At 36.6% G+C, this 22,246-nt stretch overlaps 1 protein-coding gene and 1 long non-coding RNA gene across 2 annotated transcripts in view; one reads left to right on the top strand and one right to left on the bottom strand.

Annotated features, from left to right (window-relative positions):
* The window catches only part of LOC145683886 (choline/ethanolamine transporter flvcr2a-like), a 193,117-nt gene extending 172,513 nt beyond the window's left edge, over positions 1-20,604 (bottom strand). The window contains exon 1 of the mRNA XM_081755528.1: positions 18,759-20,604. The gene's annotated coding sequence lies outside the window, so the exon portion shown is untranslated. The remainder of the gene's footprint in view (positions 1-18,758) is intronic.
* LOC145683897 (uncharacterized) overlaps positions 18,393-22,246 on the top strand; it is a 29,351-nt gene continuing 25,497 nt past the window's right edge. The window contains exon 1 of the long non-coding RNA XR_014131207.1: positions 18,393-18,637. This is a non-coding gene — a long non-coding RNA (uncharacterized LOC145683897). The remainder of the gene's footprint in view (positions 18,638-22,246) is intronic.

The raw sequence follows: 22,246 nt of genomic DNA on the forward strand, positions 1-22,246 counted from the left end.
ATTATTATTATTATTATTATTATTATTATTATTATTATTATTATTATTATTAAAAAAGAAAAAATATAAAAAATTATTTCAAAATATTACATACCTATTCAACGTGACAAATGAGGGTGATTAGCAGTGTTTACAAGGGCTAGGATATCTACATCCATTCCTCGAACCGAACTGCAGTTCTCAGCAGAAGATATAATAGAGAAGAATCTCCGAGGCAGCTTCTGAAGCGACTCTTCAAAATTTTCATGATGGAAAATACACTTTCGCACAAATAAGCACTACCAAATAGTGACACTATTTTCCGACCAAACTCCCAAAATTTAGGGAAACTTTCATTAAAAAGTAGCCTGGAAAAATCTACTCCTTTCTTTGTCCTTGTCTGAAAGAATGGATCAGCCTGAAGGTCACAAAGTTCGAGCTGTAATTTTGGAGGTTTTTCTTCGATGTCCATTGTCAATGTATTTGTAAATAATACAATGTCGTTTTTTAGTTTGTCAAAATCTGAGAATCCTTGAGAATCTTGCATTAAATTCATTCATGATAGTCTCGTAGTCTCTACAGAACGCAGAAAAATCAAATGATTCCCTTTCAAAATCTAATGTCAGATGATTGCAACTTGGAAAGTGTTCTAAATTATTTTTCTTCTAGGCAGAGTTCGATGAAGAAAGGGTCTGCTTTACAAAGTTAGATCAGAGTTATTGGTTTTGGTTTGGTTTATTGAAGTAATCGTCCCTTTCAGCAATTATGCCTTGCCTGTAGTTACATTACCGACTCTAGTGTTGCTGTGGATGCCCGCGCCTTTTTGTTGTACAGCAGTGCTAAATGGATGCCTTATTTCGAAAGAAGAGTGGAAACATTAAAAGAATAAATAAATATAAATGGAAATATTGTCAATAATAACAATCGTTAATCACGAGAGCATTGTGGGCTGTAGAAAATGGTTTGGCGGGCCACATGCGGCTCGCGGGCCACCATTTGGATAGTTCTGTTATAGAATAACACGCACGTATTGGATTTCAGTCAAAATTTAGAAATCGAGATAAGACTGGATGTCGGACTCTGAATTTTTTGAATAGGCCTAATTCTCAGGATCAAGAATATTTTGTATGTGCTCTTTTGTTACCAAATAATTGCTTTCTCTTTCTTTGTGAAAAGTAGGAAATAAACTGTATTTCTCGATAATTCAGCTAAAACATATCTTAGTTTCTCTTAGCTACTTTGTGAATATCACGAAATAAACTGCGTTTCTTGATAATTCAGTTATTTTAATTAATTTAGAAATAATATGAAGAATTAACCTACATCAAATTCTATTAAAACTGATGTGGTTTGATAATCTTGTAGCTTTCAATGTCATGACAACCAAGCTAGAATGAAAGAAAGAAGTTTTTAATTGTTTGACATTTACGTTAATTGTTTAATCATTCAGAATATTTGAGTTTAACGTCCCACGGTTATGCCCTTTAGGCTAAGGGAGACGATGATTAAAGCAAGCGAATGATAATGGAAGAATTAGTGGAATGAGAAAGTGGTAGGAAACGAAAGTACCCCGAGAAAACTCAGGGACACGTTTTGTCCACCACACACCTACTTGGCCAAAATCGAACCAGGGAGTCTACACACCAGAGGTAAGCGCTCTACCACTGAGCCACCGTTCATTAAAAATATTGTTGCAGCACAACGTCATGCCACGATTAATGAATCGAAAGAAAGTGTGAGACTTGCTCTCATATGGGTTACTTCAGTAAAGCTGAGAAGAATATCACACAAAAACCTGGCAACGCATTATTTTGTGATCGGAGCATAATGGAGCCCATACTGATGTAAATCGACATTTAGACATTAAAGCATCAAATGTCCATTACACATAAAACTCAATCAATAGGAAGTACGTCTATAGTTATAATTAAAGTATGAATAGTTTGAATATTTACTACTTCAAGGGGGGGGGGCAGGGAGTGACGGGACTTTGTGCCCACGCAGAAGAAACACAATTAAGTCGTTATTCTTCTCTCTCTCTCTCTCTCTTTCTCTCTCTCTAAGTCTTCAATGCAGACCCTAAGATTTTACATTATATTATTTTATTATCTACTGGATGGGGCGGAAACGTGGACATTACGTAAAGGTGCCGAAAATCGACTGGAAGCCTTCGAAATGTGGGTGTGGAGAAGAATGAAAAGAATTAGTTGGGTCGAACGGAAAACGAATGAAAGAGTATTAGAAATGGTGGGTGAGAAAAAAACACTTTTAGATATTATTAGGAAGAGGAAGATAAACTGGTTGGGACATTGCCTAAGAAGAGATTGTATCATAAGGGACGTCCTAGAAGGTATGGTGGCGGGAAAGAGAGGGAGGGGGCTGAAGGAGACTACAATTAATGGATGATATTAAAACAGAAAGATCATACGCGAAGACGAAGAGGTTAGCGGAGGACCGTGGAGCATGGAACCTTCTCAGCTGCGGCAAGTGACCTGCCAATAAAGGCAGAATACCTATGATGATGATGATTATTATCTACTGGCCATGGTAAAGCGAACTGGAAAATGTTAAACTGTGAAGTCACAAGCTTGATGTCCGAAGTGCTCAGACAAGGGATAAATTTGGTACAGTGTGTCGAGAAAAAAAATGAAAATGAAATATTTAAGTCTTAAATCCCACGGTTATGTCGGCGAAGCTAAAGAAAACTGTGATGTTGAGAAATGAATGAAGTGGTGGAATGAACAAAGTGGGAGGAAACGGGGGAACTCCGAAAAAAACACGCATACGGTGTTTGTCCACCACAAGGCTCACTTGGCTCGAGTTGGGATCGAAGCAAGAACCGCATGCACCAGAGGTGAACGCTCTACCACTTAGCCACCGCGGCCCATCGAGGTAAAAAGTTGACTGTTTATATAACGGACCTTTTGGAAATTTTCTAAATTTTGGGACAAACAGTGTTTCTTACAATGAGAACTGTAAATGAAGGGAATATTTACATTTCTGTGACAGCTTCAAAATTTCTAAGAACCGTGAACTTACGGTATTTGTGGAGAGGGCATGCAAAACATGGTACGCATACTAGTTTCAGTGAAGTGATATTAAATTCGGTAATGGAAGCTTAAAAGAAGTGTATGAATTGGCGAACAAGACTCCCCAGTTCACGGAGAATAAACATTTAAAATTGAGCTAGATAGCCTAAGGAGAAGAAGACCGCAGATGCTGATGTTGCGCACTATATACATACAGGCGCGGATCCAAGGGAGGGCTATAGGGGCTATAACCCCTTCTTGACGCTCAGGTATACACTGGATAAAATGGGCTTCAATCCTGCTTTACACTGGATAAAGCTGCGAACTATGGTTTGGCACCTCCCTTGATCATATCCTAGATCCGCGTCTATATATATCCGATCCGTCTAGCTTAAAGAAGTTCCAGTTAACACGTTCCTGTCAGAGGCGATCCATGATTCATAACTTTAATAGGGGAAGATTCGATGCAGGAATATAGCACGCCGGTCTAATACAAGCAAAAGTCATGTACAGGTATATTGTAATATTTGGTAGAACAACCGGTACACGGATATTTTGTTGTCCTTCACCTTTTATTATGGAAGCTATAAAAGTATTGGTAAAGTTTATAATAGAAAAGATCACAAATCAGTGATTTCTACTAGTCCCTAAGGGTTCCTCAAGGAAACCTCCTGTCTGTTCCAGAAAGAGGTTGACGTTGATTATTAAAAGTGACCCTGCCCGTAGCACCTGGATCTAGGATTCCTCCTGCCATGCCCGTTGCAGCACGGAAGAAAGCTAAGGATACCTCTTGCCCGTTGCAGTACAGAGGTAGGGTTAAGAGTCTTTTGCACGTTGCAGCACAGAGATTGGGCTATGTCCCTTTCACATTATCCGGCGATTTGCCGGATCCGTTTCCGGCGAATTGCCGGACGAGGTAGAAAGACATTGCAAGCAATGAAGCTCTTCACATGTGCGGCGGTCGCCGGACATTTATCCGGCGAGCAAAAACAGCCGGATCTCCCTGCTAGGATCCGGCGCGGTAAATCGCCGGACGAGGTAGAAAGACATTGCAAGCAATGAAGCTCTTCACATATGTGCGGCGGTCGCCGGACATTTATCCGGCGAGCAAAAACAGCCGGATTTCCCTGCTAGGATCCGGCGCGGCAAATCGCCGTGTATGGCCAAGCGGGACATTACCAGCAATGAAGCTCTTCACATATACGCGGCAAATTACCGGATGGGTGTTGGGGGAGGAAGCAAGTGTTGCCAGGAAATAGCAGAACGTGGCTGCTTTAATATGGGAGCGTGTGGTTTTGTGTGTGTGTAGAGTGTGTTTGTGTATGTGGTTATGTTCTAGTCCAGTACATCTGGAGTAATTAACCAAACCTGTACATACAATATATGGGGAAAGATGACATGTAAAATTAATTGAAAACGACCAATACTACCGAAGTGTCGAAATCAATATAAATTATTATTTTTCTATGTAATAGAAGATTAGGAGATGTCCGGGTAGCACTGGACAAATGAGCTTCTATAAATTTGTGGTGGCCCAAAATTGAAATAGGTGGGGTGCTGACTGCCACAAGTGCTGACTGCCACAGCCAATTATTGGTGCTGATTGCTACGACTGGCGCTAATTGCCAATATCAAGGTGCTGACTGCCACGAGCCTGAGAGAAAAGTTGCTAGACGTAACATTACCGGACGCCAAGAAGCATGAAAGAAACTAGATGATCCTTAGGACCGTGTTGTTCAGACCAACACCAAACAAAGGTAAACAGGTCTCTGTATGTACACTCATGTCCAAAATTATTGTCACATGATTATAAATATGTTGTTCTAGTAATATAATTTGATAACGAATTCGCCCGGTATTTCTTATAATGTTAGTATGTGTATAATCGGCAAAGACAAATGTGTGGTAAATTTCATGTCAAAAGAGCAGTAAATAAGAATAATAAAACGAAAATAAAATTTGCTTGACAATTTAGTTACATTTTATTTTACTCTTTATGATTTTCGTATTTATAATTCTTTTCCTATTAAATTTATTACAAATATAAATTTTCTGATTATACATATATTATCAGTATTAAAAGTACTCTGCAAAATTATCAAATTATATTCTTACAAGAAGACAGTTATAGATATGCGACAATAATTTTGGACATGAGAGTACTTCCAGTTTTGTCAGGGAGCGGTGCGTACAAAATTGGTACGATTTATGTATTCTCACTTGAACTCCCTATGTCAACATGAACTGTGTACAGCTGTACAAATTGTTTCGAGCAGCTCTTGAAAGTTCCATAAAAAAAAAAAAAAAAAAAAAAAAACACTGCTGACTGTACCTCACAAGGGAAGTTCAGGAGAAAGCACTCGCCTGCAGAGAAACTAAGTATGCCATTTGAAGTCCCAATTCATGCTGATTATAACAAGCTAATAAAATTCCTGTACGTTTGAGAACGGTTCGAGATATTCAACTTGGAAGTTTATATGAGAAAATGAGGATATACGCATTTATACGTGTTAAGTACAACATAATTAGTAACGAATATTGACATACGAATTGAAAGCTATCGGAAGTAACAGAAAAAAAGTTTCGCAATAACTAACGGGTTTGTTAGATACAATTAGTCATTACATTGTTCACAATAATCATAGGTTAGAGATGAAAATTGATCACTGTTGTTCTTCTGTTTTATGAAGAAATGACGCAGGCAAAATACTCCCTTGCACCATGAATATTTTATATGTGCAATTGTGTTGCTTCTGTCAAGAGAACAGTTCGCAGAACTAAAGCAAAAAGCAAATTCGACAAGTGATTCAAAAGTTATAGGCCTATAATTTGTTTGTAACCTGCCTTGCAGATCGCAAACTGAAACATTCCAATGTATCGCGGTGATCGGAAGTGATTCGTATGGACACGAACTTTATTTGATTGTTTCGTTGGTACATTATAACGTCCAGATGAAGAAGTTTCATACTATGTACAAATCTCCTGCTATAATCTTTGATTGATCGGAATCAAAACACATCAAATGGTTGCACAAATCGTGTGCAATTCTTTGGTATCTTCTCAACCATTAGGTCTTTGCCATCCGTCATGCATCTCGTAATGGACAATTTGTCTGTGAATGGACCCCAGTGATCAAGCAAAAGCAAGTTCAAACCATCAAGCTTCGCCATGGGTGAGAATATTTAACGCATTGAAACGTGCATCCACTAATTTTATCATATAAATTTCCAAGCTGAATATCTCGAACAGTTCTCAACGTACAGGAGTTTTATTACCTGTTGTAATCAGCATGAATTGGTCCTTCAAATAACATGCTTATTTCTCTGCAGGCGAGTGCTTCTCCCAAACTTCCCTTGTCAGCTGGCTTCAGACCATCATATCCATTAAATAATACAATAAAACAATTAATATAAAAATGAAATGTGCAAATTGTACATATAACAGAAAAGACAATTCCTTTATAAACATCCAAGTGTATGTCGTTCTACTTAGTGAGCAACTTTGTAACTTATAGGATGCCACATAGATTTGCTGTGATGATTACTAAATTAATCCCTACTAAATTAATTAATAATCATAAATTTACTATGAGGGATTAATTCCTCTCTTTCCAAATACAGTTTCTCCTAGGCTCGTGGCAGTCAGCACCTTCATATTTGCAATCAGCGACAGTCGTGGCAGTCAGCACCAATAATTGGCTGTGGCAGTCAGCACCCGTGGCAATCAGCACCTATCCATTGAAATATACACTATCAAATATTTCAGCAATACAGTCTTTTGTTATATATTTATGTACTATTTTGCTACGCAAAGCAAGAGAGAATTCATGATGTGATATTTGATAAATATACGTACTTTATATAGCTATTTTATAATTATCTGGCTGTAATTTCTTGAATAGCCCTTTGAATTCAGGGACTAGGGCAGTGCTTTAAAGAGACTTGAGTCAATAGTCGGAACGCTTAAAACAAAAGAATAAACCCGAAATAGCATAATAATAATAATAATAATAATAATAATAATAATAATAATAATAATAATAATAATAATAATAATAATCTAATATAAATAAAATAAAGAGTTTATGTGTCTGTCTGTCTTGTCTTTGTGCGGCCTGGGGACCATACGAGTGGACCGAAAGTTACCAAAATTTGATCACGGGTACCTTGGTCCAGGCTCCAGATCAATCCGATGCGTTTTTTTTTAAAAAAATCGAACCAGGAGGTTTCAGGGGGGCGTTTACCAGAACATGTAAAAATAGTAAAAAAAATGACCGACATTAGTGTCAAATCCATAGTTTTCGTGGTCGCTGAGATCAATGGTAACACTACCATTAGCGATGACTTCAGCCACCATTTGTATGCGGGCCGGGGGTCACCAGAGGGATCCGGCAAATCGCCGGATAATGTGAAAGAGGCCTTAGTCTCCCACCTGTTGCAGCTTGAAGAGAAAAGAGTACCGTATTTTTTGTCCGTTGCAGCTAGAGATATTAGATGAGGAGTGACCAGTTAAAAACTTATATCTTCTACCTTGGAACGTCCGCTTATATACACAGACAAAAAAAAAAAAAAAAAAAAAGCGAATGTTGCGTACGTAAAAACGTAAGTTACATGCTTAAATCCTGTTGTTTCTGTACTTAAAGTATGACTGTATACGAGGGTCATTGCAAGACATGGAAACTATTTTTTTCTCGAAAATGGTAAAGAATTAAAAAAATCTGAAATATGCAAATGGAAGGTTAGTTCATTACATGTAGGAAGATGGATGAACACACGCACCACCATAAAGATATAGCACGAGAAAAAAAAAAAAAAGAAAGTGTTTCTGTCAATTGCAACTGTATACAATAGTACATTACAAACTACGTGTATTCCATGGCATCAGAAGTCTCCCCAAGAATCCACAAGATGGCAGATACTCTTAAGATGTCACAGGTACGTGTTCCTGCCCTGTACTATTGTGTACTGTTGCAATTGACAGTAAAACACGTTTGAAGTGACAACAATTTTTTCGTCTTTTTTCTCGTGCTATATCTTTATGGTAGTGTGTATATTGACCCATCTCCCTACACGTAATGTTTACATATGAACTAACCTTCCATTTGCATATTTCAGAATTTTTTAATTCTTTACCATTTTTGAAAAAAAAAAAAAAACAGTTTCCATGTCTTTTGCAATGGCCCTCGTATAACATAGGCCTTCTGCAGCAAACATATAACTGAAAACGTGTGTTTTATAATATTGTCCGTAGGGATGCGCACGAGTCGAGACACACTTTATAAAATTCGAGACGAGTAGAGATAAACGTATTTCTCGACTCGAATTTTCGAGTCAAGCCTGCTGGTAAAAATCTCGACTCGACTCGAATGTCTCGAAAATCTTTCTATAATTTTTAATATTATTTTGAAGAAAGTATTGGCTGAGAAACAGCCTTGAAACCAATTCCAGCATTTATTACTTTAGAAAAGTACAGAGCGCATAAACTTAATCTTTCGAGATCAAGATTAAATTTTCAGCTCAATTCAGTTAATTAAAACTAATAATTAATGTCGCGGTATTTGATTGTACTTCAAATATAATAATAATAATAATAATAATAATAATAATAATAATAATAATAATAATAATAATAATAATAATAATAATAATAATAATAATTGATTATCAAGTTTGCATAAAACTATTGCGATAAAGTGAACTTCATACATTCTCTGAATGAGCAATTGGCAGTCTATAGTAATTTAGTTTATTATTGGGTTCTCGTTCCCATGAACAATATAGGGCTACATGACGTCTGGACTATTCGCTTTCCCAACTATTTTGAGGCTTTAATGTGTTGCAGCATATAATACTGACAATTAGGTAGGTAGTCATAATGTTCTGGCTAATGTATGCATATATTTTGTCTCGAATTCGAGTCGAGCCGAGACAGAAACATATTTTCGAGTCGAGACACTAGTCGAGACAACATTTTCTCGAGATGAGTCGAGACAGACTTCGACTCTTGCGCATCCCTAATTGTCCGTATAAGTTTTCCATCAATACGTGTTTTCCGTATGACTGTATGTAGGCAGTTAGGATCTCATATACAAATGGACGTATATAACATACATCTGACATACGTAACACATACGTGTGTAATATACGAAAAACTGTTAAAATGTCAGACATCCTGCAGCTTCATGATGTAACACCTAACCGGAAAAAAGCAGTACGTATATACCATTTGGATAATATATGTTCCGTACAAACTTCCGTAGTAAACATATGAATTCCGTATATTTGTTCAGCATACCGCTGTCCGGATAACGGATTTTTCTCAGTATAGCCAATCTTCACTGTGCTCGTGGAGGTGTGTTGAAGGGAGTCCTTATTGTGTTCCGTCGGAGATGATGATTTCCGTCGTCTCCTTCCTATCAAGGGTGTTGAACCTTGTGACTTTGTTTATCAATATGGGACACGTGGTATTCACTACCAATATGAGGAGCTATTGAAATATGCATAGAAATTTTTAAGATAGAACTGTTGACCCGACCAAGGTGACTGGTACAAAACTATCGATAAATGAATAAGCTGCATGTGAACGAGAGAAATGTAGTGGTGCCTCCGTGGCCTTGACTTTTAAGCAAACTCGCTTGTAAGTTCATAAAGCTCGATTGGTCTAATAATTATCTTCTCCACAAGTTACAGCACAGCGTGCTATTATATACACTAGCTGATTTCCTTGTTCTTTTTAAAAAAATATATTTAAATGTCTAGTTAAGATTACTCGAATAAAGAGTTATAAATTTTTCTTCCTACCAGTACGGGTTGCCAGCTGCAGATTAGTAATTATTTTTATCGTATTTTTAGTTTGCAAAAAAATCAATTTATTATTTTATAGATAAATCGCGTTGCCTAACATGCCCGAGGATGTGTTACACCCACCAGTGGTGGCATTTTTTGTTGGGATATTATTGCCAGAATGCGCTATTTTTATTTTTTTTCTAAATACGTAAAAAATGGCCTTTACAAATGTAAACGCTGCAAAACAAGACGCAGTTTTTGTCCCATCCGATAAATAGTAATGCGTTCTAAACACTTACATTAAGAATTACAGCGATTAATTCTTTTTTTTTTACCCTTGGAATTCATAATAAGCAATTTATATTTTTTAAAAATTATAGTTCTCATCAGTACCGTACGCAGGAATTTATTTCGGGGGGTCCAAACTCAATATGAGTGTATTTTATATTAAAATTCCTAAAATTGCCCCTAAAATTAGGCTAAATTTACACAAAAATCGAGATTTCGGGGAGGGGGGTCCGGACCCCCAGGACCCTCCCCCTGCAAACGCCCCTAGTTCTGGTCATTTAAACAATTACTAAAATTCAATGTTACGATTTTTTGTCTCATTGGTTTTATTCTCAAAATATCCCCATAGACAACGTTAACTTTTGTCACAAAAACCATGTCTCTATCATTTTTACTTCAAAAAATATACTCAATCAAAGTTTGGGTTGCATTTCTTTTGGAACACTCTGTATATAAAAAAAAAAGTATTATTATCAGTCAGGGAATTTATTGTGGATGTTTTAATGAAGAAGTGGTATATCCTGACCAGCCAACGAGTGCGGGCGGCCGGTTTTGGAACTAAAATGCAAGTAGCAGTGTTTCTAACCGGATTACTTGTAATCAATCTATCAGAGTTCTTTTTGTCCTGTTCGTAATAAATCACTTCACGCATATGCTCAAGTCATAGGCGGATCCAGGGGCCGGGGCAATTGCCTCCCCCCAGAATAGAATATTTTTTATTTTAAAAATAAAATCTAACAATTTTTACTTTTGTATTATAAATGTAAAATAAAACCTAAAATAGGTAGGCCTTACTTTTTTTACGTTGCAGAAGTCAAATAAAGCAATAAATTGCAAGAAATTACTTACATTGGCGTTCTTGCGCAATAAAATGTCCACCTTCGCAATCGCAGGTGGCCATTTCTGTTCTAGAAATTGCAGAAAATAGCTACTTCTTCTTTACTAAAGTTGTTTTACTTTTCTTTTTGCAATACACTCTTACCTTGATTTGACTTCGAATGACCGCCCCCCAAACATTCAGCCTGGATCCGCCTCTGGCTCAAGCTAAGACAAACAGTTTCAAAAGTTGTTGAAGTTATTTGCAGAAAATTTTAAGTAACAAGCAAAAAAAAAAAAAAAAAAAAAAAAACTACAACAAAAATATACCCTCCACATTAACTTGCGAACAAATTAGCGAGTAGCGGTTTGCAGGCTGCTCCTGTTTTATAATGACATCGAATAAAACGTAATCAATTTTTATACAATCTGCTTAATACAGGGTAGAAGCTCACTGAATTGTCAATTGTTCTATGTTGTTCTTAAATTGATAATTTCCATTCATATATCACTATCCACAATACATCTGCATTACTGCAGGAATGGTTCATTACAACCACACAACTTTCGACGTTCTTTATTAAGCGGAAAGAGATTAGGCTATGCATAACATCCAAACTGCAACTTTTAAATACTGTTGGATACACTGCAGAATGAAACTCTCCGCTCCCCTGTCCCACCGCGCTTGCCAACAAACTGATGTCAACACAACAGCAGCGCCATCCTTCCAAAACCGCACTGCTACCCTGGTCAGGTAATACCCTGTGTATCTTTTGTGTTTGTTAATTGCATAATAAAGAAAGGGTATTGGTTGCTGTTGTCACCCAAGCGCTACGATCCAGGCATAACATTTCTGAATTATGAGTTTATAATTTTAATTGATCACCATGGACTGAGCTCATGATTATATTTGTTCGGAATTTTACTCCCAATCTCTTTGCTTTCTTTTAATTCTGTAGATGCGCGTATTTCTTGTCCAATCAGTTTTGTTTTAGGTGGCAAACAAAAGACTAATATCTTTCATATTATTCTCCTGAATTTCGGATCTAGTTCAACATAGCAAACGTTTTCCTTCTTTTTTATTTTTTAAAAAATCATTTTTTTGTGTTAATTTATCCAATAATTTTGATTCTTTTTATATACAAAAGTAGTATGTTTATCTCATTATTTATAAATCGAAGCAATATTAATTTTTTTTTGTATTGGTTATATTCAAATGTGTTCAAAATATAGTAATTAAAAACAGTTTAACATAACCAAATTGAATCGGTCATTGCAGAAAGGGCACATGTTCTATATCATTAGTATAGAACATGTGCCCTTTCTGCAATGACCGATTCAATGGTAAAGATGATTTTGTTTCTGAATAATTTGTATGTTTATAAATAATTTGTATTCCTTGTATAAAGGTAACCAAGAAAGTTCTGTCGCTTTTTCACCCACCACCTTCGAACATCGATATATCACCAAAGACGTACCTGGAACATAATAAATAGTCCACATCAGCATCGACGACCTTCGCGATAGAACTTTGTGGTCGTGAAGCGAAGAAGGTATCAAGTGGATTACGCACCTCTACTAGGGATTTGAACTGGTGTCCTCTAAGGTCCAAGAAATGGAACAGGTGATAATCGGACGGTGCAATGTCCAAGGAGTATGGCGGATGCAACAGTTCAACCCATCCAAAGCGTAGAATGAGGTCTCGGGTCATCCTAGCCGCGTGGGACTTAGTATTGTCATGTAACAGGAGGACCCCTTTACGATTCAGAATTGCTGGTTCCAGAATTTTGAGTTTTCTTGAACACGGCAATGTACACACTTGCATTGATGCTCTGATCAGCTAGTAGCAGTTCCCGATGGACGATGCCGCGAGCAGCCCACCAAACACACAAAAGGACCTTTTCCCTTTGCCGTGCTGGTTTCGGATGTTTTGGAACCGGTTCATGGGATGCTAACCAAAGATGAGGGCGCCACGGAACTTCGTATAGAACCCACTTCTCATCGCATGTCAATACCCTGTCCAGAAACGGCTCCTTTCTCAGACGAGACAGAAGAGAAACACAGGTGTCTGCACGCGTTGCCTTCTGGCTCGGAGTCAAATCATGTGGGACCCATCGACCTAACTTGTAGTGCTTCCCTAGTTGGTGGAGGTGCTGCCGAATGATTTATCCACTCACACTGAAATGTAGTCCCAGTTCCTCACATGTCTGGCCATTGTTCGCCTCAATTGCTGCCTAAAGATCTTCATTTTGTGTATGTATTGGTCTTTCGGCACGTGGTGCGTCTACGAGTGTTTTGTAACCATCCTTAAATTTGTTAAACCACTGCTGCACTATCCGCGTAGTTATGACACCCTCACCAAAGACCTGCCATATCTTCCACCTCGCTGCAGTGGTGTTTCACCCCAGTTTGAACTCGTACAGCATACACGCCCTTATGACGTTCTGTGAGGGTCCCATGTTCACTCTGTCCTTACGCAAGTTCACGGTGTAACTGAACTGCCACAACCAGGTAGCATGTTGGATATACCCACAACAACAACTGATCTTCGAGTTATCTCCACTCGCATTCAACTCATGGTGTGAAGGCCAATGGAACACAGACCTCCACAAAAAGCGACAGAACTTTCTTGGTTATCTTTATAGAAACAGTGAAGAAACTTCATGGCATGGGCGGTGTTAGGAATTGCCTGCTAAGGGAGGCGACCTTTTGGTCGGTCTCGAACCTCTGGGATATTTTCTAGACAGTATTGGTAGGTGGCCATCTTATGGGTGGCATTTTTACTTTTTGTCAAGAAGTTGAGGGGGGGCAATGTCCCCCAAAGCTCCGTCCATGCTTGAGAGTAATAAAGAAATAGTTTACTGTCTGGTAGAAATTAGAATCATGTAAACAGTTATTTGGTTTTGTGTCTATTTGGAGAGTCAAATGTGAAAAAATAGTAAAATAAAGGAAAATACTTGAAGTATGAACCAACCTATTTGGTTTTATTTGCAGTGCATTCAATTAAGAATCTTGAAGTAGAGTAAATAAATAATAAAACATAATTATACCAATAGAAGAATTATTCTAATGCAATAATATTAATGTAAAATTATTAACTGGTCTGAAATCAGCCCAACGGCTTCTTAAATATCATATCTATGCATATTCTTAAATATCTATGCATATTCTTAAATATCTATGCATCTTCTTAGATATCATAGCATAATTTGTGTTCCTCGGTGCACGATTTTTACGATCACACATGATTCAGTCATTTCACAAGCCACTTCAACAGTCCCATGCACTTCCCGACACGAAAGAAATACTAATAGCCAAGGTTAACAACATTGATTTCATGCTTATAATAATTCTTTTGGACCTGGTAAAATAATAACTTGCGTGTTAGCCAAGGATGTTATAAATAGAGGATCTACCCATATGTATATTCATCCTATTAAATCGGTGAAGCCAAAAAACAACCGAGCATCGGCACGTCTGATTGGCTACTCTCGTTTCTACCATTGTCTGATTGGCTACTTTCGTTTCCGCCATGATTGTTGGCTCAAAACATTGCGATCCTATTGGGCAGAGTGGGCAGAGTAGGGGTGGCGAAACTGTGACGCATGGCTTCAAGATTTTGTTGTAAGGGCAGATCCTCTATTTTATAAGATCCATGGTGTTAGCATCGTTCAAAGCAAAGGAAAATCATATACCAATGGGGACATTCCGTAATGGTTTGCGTGAACGCAACACAAAATGCAATAATCGGCATTACAATAATGAATATTTACATTTTTTGCATTTTGTTGCTGTACATAGAACTTTGCCAAGACTGGTGCAGAATGACTGCAAAGTTTTTGCATTGCGATTGTAAACTTGCAAAGACGCGTTATTTAATCGGTCCCATTATATCTACCTCCTGCCTCTAGAGAATTTAGAGAATATCTCTAAAGAGTATGTACAGTACATTATAAATCAAATATATGTAGCCAATTTCGGTCAAAATTTTCTTTATCCTTCTCAAAACTAATAAATAAAAACAAAATTTCCACTAAATGATATTCTACCTACCGGTTGTAATCATATAAGGGATATAACCAGCGTCGGCTCTTGAGGGAAGACATTGATGAAAACTGCGCCTTTACCGCTGTAGCTATGGAGCACTCGGAAGTCTAGTGCACAATTATTTTATATAATAACTGGGAAGACTTTTTTGCCAATGAGACTACCCTAAATAACTGCCGCTGGATACGACAAAAATTTGCCTGCAAAAGTTTTCTTCTACACTTTCTGACAAATAGATTTGAGAACGATGCAGTTGATATAGAGTGCAGCTAGATCTCCCCTACCAAATCTATCAAACCAAGCACAAATTTGATTAACATACAATCCTGCGAATTATCTGCTGACATTGCCTTGCACTTTCAAAATCAGCACTGAAATGTCAGTGCCCTATCTGCGAAGTGATATTTGAAGCGGCCCGAATATATTGAACTATAGGCACGAATTCGAATGATGTAGACACACACTAAATTAAATCCCATATTCAGTATTTTGACTTTTTTAAAAAAAACTTTTTTTTTCTGGTTATCTGCAACATTTTCCAAAACATTGATTTCGTCAGTAGCGTAGCCAGGATGTGTGTTTGGGGGGGGCAAGTGCTGTTATAGGTACATATAGAAAAATTACAAACAAAAAATATATAAACATAAAAATATAGTATACAAAAAATTACAAACATCAAAGTACCAAAGTACATTGTCGGACCTCTTTGGGGGGCGGCCCCTCTGGCCCCCCCTTATCTACGCCACTGGATTTCGTCAGTAAAACTCTCTTGAAAGAAAGCCAATTCTGTCGATAATTATATTGAGTTATCGTAATAGTTAACGGGTTTTCCTAGCGGATGCGATAGGTAACAGCATCCATACCCGGCGCCTCCAACATTTTATTTTATCTCTCTTTGGTATGATTTAGGGGCGAGATAAACTACTTATTCTTTAATACCAATGAGAGTGAGCGAATTTTACTCACACTAGGTTGTGAGTAGTTGTTTTAAACTAGCTTAACTTTTGTGGTGTCGTATAATGTGTAAATAAAAAGATCTGTATTTTTTGTTTAAAACGTTTATTGTGATTTTAATTTTTTAGAAATTGTTGAGATCTGAGTGTTTAAGTGTTTGAATAGATAATACGATTTGCCAAAGAATGCAATTGTACATATGAGCAAGACTAACCTTAATTTTTAACTGGTTTTGTAGCACACTTGCCGTCTTTTTTTTTTTTTTTTTGGTAGTTGAGCTGATGTTTTTAATCAGTGGCGATGAACCTGATTAAGTTGATGATGGTGATGATTTGAAGAAGTTGTATTGTATTTTTTGAGTTGCAATAAACAATTACACTTGATTAGTAAAATTTTGAAATTGGACGAAGATTTTGTTTGACCAATTTTTGACAATGATAGAGTAAACAAGACCCCGGAATCTCTCAATTGTAACGACTTGACACTTTTGTGTTTTCATTGTTTCGTTTTAGTTTTGCATTTATTTTTTTGACATTAGATGGTTTGTCACCTTATGTCTTTCTCAATATGTGTACGTAAGAAGATTTTTTTTGACAACTTGTGCTTTTATCCAACATTCCTTGAAAATACACAGAAAATTACAAAGTTAGTTGTTTTTCTCATTTTGCGTTACAGCATATCCATGCGTTTGCATTTACATTCTTTTTGAATATAATGCTCTCGTATTGTTTTATCTTTTAAATTTTCTTCCTTGTTCCCGGTCCATTGGCCTAATTGAGTATTATACCTTAAACTTTATAATTTAGAATATTTCTTTTTTATTATTATTGAAAATTAAAGTGATACAACACAATATTGAAAAACAAGCCTGTAGTCAGGATGGGGCTAGAGCGGGCAGTGCCCGTATGCCCCTGAAAACACAACGTTGTAGAGAATTTTAAAGTTGATTTTAAACAAGATATGATATTGTAAGTTTATTTACCAACTTAAATTCAATTTGGCGCATTTTACGCATTTCTGCATTAAACAATATGCTTCTTGTTAGATGAGCATAACAGATAAGAATACATAATTAAATTGAATTATGTAATATCTTATTTTTTTTAAATATATGTTAATGATGAATTTTCTTACGCTTGAATATGTGCAATGAAATACTGCATTTTTGAGTATTTTAATTAGTATCTTCTCTGCAAAAGGAGCTGCAGGTCTATTACAGATTCCATAAATAATACATATATTCCCTGTGTTCCTTGATGTCCTCGCCATTGCTCCATCAGTATTCATTTGTCCCCCCCAAAGAAATGTTCTGAAATAATAATAATAATAATAATAATAATAATAATAATAATAATAATAATAATAATAATAATAATAATAATAATAATAATAATAATAATAGTAAAGTTACTAGTATATTTTATCACTTGCAACTTTAATATGGAAAAGCATTATTACTCGCAACTTTCGACTTCAGAACTTTCCTTTATGATACGATCGAAACTCAATATAGCTATAGTTTATATGTGTATAAAGTATTGTTGTTCTGAGTCTGAAAAAAAAAAAACTTCCAGAGAATAGATGATCGTAAAACGAAAGATTTGTGTTAACGATATCATATCACAAGTTCACAATATCAGCATGCAATACCAACTATTGCAAGTCAAAACGTAAAATTTCTTTTCTTTCTTTCTTTTTTTTTTTTTTAAAAAAAAGAAAATATTAAGGATTAGTGTGACCTAGTAAGAGAGAAGGTTGCTAGAGGCGAGTGGCTTATGAATTACATAACTTTGTAAAAGCAACGCCACAGACATTCCGGCTCAATATTTCGAAGGGGCCGCCGACCGAATATTCTAAGAAAAGGACCGAAACGAAATCTTTTGAACGAAACTATTGAATTCAAGATACAAATGATGTCAGTGCTGACGTCTTTTTCATCAAATATTCTTGAATGGTCTTGAACAATAGTTTTGTTCAAGCTTTCTTTGACCGTCTATGAATGGCATAAGATTTTAATAATCTAAGTATTCACAAAGACGATTTTCTCAATTTTTATCTATACTGCAAATGTAAAATACAGTTATATATGTTGAAGCAAGATTTTTTTAGGTGATAACTTTTGCCTATATACGTAGATAAGCAAAATTTTACAAGAAGCGTCTTTGTTGAGCTATTTTGATACGGGCAATTGATTTTCACAATTTGAGGTTACATTATAATCTTGAAAACTATGGTTAGATAGTCACGAAAAGTTCGGAGAAATGTAAAACTTTTATTCTCCTATTCCTATTCCTAAGTAGCAAATGAAGCCTGAATTTAAATTTACTCCGTGCGGCATAGATTTTAGTTCACCTCTCAAACTTTATTCTACGTCTATATGATAGAGATCAAAGAATATATCCTATTTCTCGAATTCCTCGATTCCCATCTTCTCCAACATTTAATTTTAAATTTTATTCATGCTATATGTTGTGTTTTCGTTGAACATGCGACAAAGAACTACACACAATAAAAGCAACACGCATAGCAGTCGTCTTTTGTTTTATGTAAGAAAAATCATTAATTTCTAAAGCGGGAAACATTTGGAGTATGTAATTTAGTATGGTTCTTTGGGAATGAAATGTGTAGCTAAGTTTGTAATTCATGAAAAATAATAACAATAAAGTTGCTACAAACATCGATCCTAAAAGTGTTGCAATATAAAAGCAAATATGTAAAATGAAGTGATTAAATAGTATGGTAAGTTTGTACGTTATCGAAGAGCAGCTAAACGTAAAATGTAAAAGTATGCAATAAGCAATTTTAGTTCGTGTATACTACAAGTAAATTACATGTAGTAGCTGTTGTTTTAGTTACCTACATTTGTGCGTTTCTCGATGCCTTCCGTATCACTGATGGGGACGCTGGATAAAACATTTCTTCTGTGTCATTAAATAGGTGAAATACGGCTCTTCCTGTTTAAGTAACACGTGAAACTATTGTTGCATCTTGAAGAAGTATTGTGTTAATAAATACATAAAAAGAATGGAGTAGGAAATGTAGTAAAGGTGTCAAGTTATTGTCACATGTTTATCAGTCGAGTTGCCATTTTCAATTACGGCAGATTTTGCATCAAAGCGCATGCTTCATATTGGCAACCCATCGGGTTGGAGTTTCTGTGGGTGTAATTTTAATCAATTTGCAGTTTGAAGTTGACCAATACGTTCTGTTTCCGCCAACTCATCGCTTTAGTACTTAGTTTTTAAACAATATTTAACTCAAGTGTATATAATACGAAGCTTTTATACTCGTAAAAATTCTTCAATTCATTACGTCGTTATTAGGTTTTGTTACAAGTCGCGAAGGAGCATGTATACTTGCATACGAAACAACTTGTAGCATATTTCCGCAAAAGTAACTTCTTTGCACAAGAAGTGTTTATTTTATTTATCATGGGCTTATTAGCATTTCAATATCAATATCAGTGTGCATATGCGTGCTTTTTAAAATGCTTTGTTAGGAAGTAAAATTTTCGGAAATATGCGACGAGCCGACCTTCCCGTTTAGGGAAGGAGCAGAAACGTCATACTTTTGTACTGAAAGAGTTGTAGTTCCGTATGTTTGGCATATTTGTTTCGCAAATCGTCACAACGAAAGAAACATTAATTTAATTTTGTCTCAAAGTGATTGGGGGAGGCGGTGGCTCAGTGATAGAGCGCTTACCCCTGCTAAGTGGTATCCCTGGTTCGATCTCTGGACAAGTAAGTTTGTGGTAGACATCGTGTCCGTGGGTTTTCTCGGGTTACTCCCATTTCTACCCACATTCTCATTCCACAAATTCTGTCATCAGTCACTTACCTTAATCATCCGTCTCCCTTAGCCTAAAGGGCATAATCAGCCGTATTTAGGACGGGGGTGCGCGTGCACCGCCCTTCGTTGTAAATATACACTACCTAAAATGAGAAGTAGGCAGTGAGTTTTGTAAAAATCAATAGTTTCAGTCAATTTTCTGAAGGTTGAAGGAAAAGGATTCATCGAGAGCAGACACAGCATTTCCAGGACAATTTCTCATTCATACCACAGATGCCTAAAGGCATTTAAAAAGCAATTTAATTCAAATGTACTGGCAGTTATTTGGTGCACCCCCTCAGAAAATCCTGGATCTGGCCCTCGGCATAATTGTGAGACGTTAAACAGAAATATTTCATTTCAAAGTTATTCATCTTGTCAAGTGAAGAGTAAAGTTTACCAAGAATTGAATCAGAGCCAATCACAATAGATTTGAGAGTCTTAACCGGGAAGGTTCTAGAACACAGGTTAGTAGCTACGTTGGTTCCCTTCTGTACCAAAGTTTAATATTTAATTCAGATAGTATCGCGGAGCGAGCGTTAGCGAGTGAAGGCGGGTTAGAGCTCCGCAGGGGATGTTGTTTCCTGTCTATTACAGCTAAATGGGAAGGGGGACCTGTGTTCTAGAACCTTGCCCGTCTAACCAGAGCTCCGTCGTGGATATCCGGTTAGCGTGGAAGACCCGGGTTTGATTCCCGGCCGGAGCTGTTCGTATCCCACATTGTAGGTCTATGTCTCATATAGCCTTGCTACTGAATGGGACGCTAATCTCAAAGTCAAATCGAGCGTCTAACCACTGAGTTACATCATGGAAACCCAAGAATCTTCCTTCCCATCACAGTTCAAATAGTAACTGCTAGAAGAAATAAATCTAATGAGGTACTGGTATGTATAGCAACTGCATTTGAAACCAATCTGATGGTTCATATATAGCATAAGCGATACTCCCTTCATCAAGAAGTAGAGATTATAAAACTTCGGGTATTATTTAGTTTCTCCCTCAAATCTCTTAATAGTGATTACGGTTCGTTATTTGTAATTGTGAGGAGTATAAATACAGTGTGGACGTATGACATAAGAACTACAGTGCATAAAAGACGAACCAACTTGTGCCGGATGGCCATTAAAAAGCACGAATGCTATCTGACCGAGTCAGGGCAGGAGCGCAGCAAAGGGGAGAGAACTGTAGCGAGTGTATTGTGTCCGTAGGGAGCAGGCGCGTCAGCGGTGGTGCGGAGTCAGTAGATTTAGGGGAGATACTGAATGCCTTCCAAAACTTTTTATATGGTTTTCGTTTCGTAATGGCATTCCATATCAATTCAACACAGTGATTTAACCTCACCATCTCAGATTTTAATGCAATTTGGTACATAGATGCCCTCGAGATAGATTAAGAAAACTACCAAATTTCAACTTTATATATCGACCGGTATTGAAGATAGGTCTATGTAAAGTTTGGAAAAAATGTCTTAATAGCATGTTCAATGTATTTTGAAATTGGAATAGCAGCTCTTTCTAATTAAGCTAGCGAGCTGGTTGAGGTGTAATTTTACAGCATTTTTCGTGCCTTTTCCTGTGGTATACATAATATCGTCCCATGAGAACCAGAGGAACGTAACTCCATTTTCGTAGGTTTACAGATAAGATGGTAATTGAGCTACATGACAACAGATGATCGACAAGGAGAACAGATGGCGTTACGTTCCATTTACACCAAGTGGAGCTTTCAAAATTATGTCCAAACATAAAGAAAACGAAAACTGCATTTTTGGCGTTACGTTCCTCTGGTTCTTATGCGACGATATAGGCTAAATTTTTATTATCAAAACCAAAATTTTTCAAAAAGTGCATATTTTAAAATTTTGAAATTAATTCCATAAATAGACAGTATTGTTGTAAAGCACCTGGCAAAATATGAATGTGGGATGATAATGGGTTCATTGTTAAAAAAATTTAAAACTAATACTTATTTTTAAAGAATATTCTGTACTTAGGCTAATAACACTAGAATACTAAGTTTTACACTTCTGTGAAAATAAAAATGAATAATCTGAAGAAAGGGTACAGATGATTTCATAGTAAAACTTTTCAATATGTAATAGGATATGTTTATCACTTGAAATTTGAAAAAGCCACATTTGTTCGGCATACATTACTTTCAGGAAGAACATAACTTCTTCCATCGGGAGTTACAGGATTCACATTTGTCAGAACGTCCACTACAGACATCAACAGAACATCAGCGTTTCTTGGATATGAGAATGATGAAGATGACCAGGTGGATGAAGAAAAGTAATTTTTACTTCATCAAGTTTTTCATTTTTCTGTAAAACATACCCAAACCGCCAATTTCCTTCATAGACAGCGGTGTTATAGCCTCGTATGTCTTCTAATTAAAGTTTATTTGGAGATTGTGAGACTTCCTTTTCCCAATCCTGCAGACTTTCTGAAAAGTGTTTCACCAATAATGTTGATGTAGTTTTAAGAATGAATGCATCATATTGTTGTGTTCCTTTGATAG

Source organism: Thermobia domestica, chromosome 1 (genome assembly GCF_964235325.1).
Source record: "Thermobia domestica chromosome 1, izTheDome1.hap1.1, whole genome shotgun sequence".
Taxonomy (NCBI): domain Eukaryota; kingdom Metazoa; phylum Arthropoda; class Insecta; order Zygentoma; family Lepismatidae; genus Thermobia; species Thermobia domestica.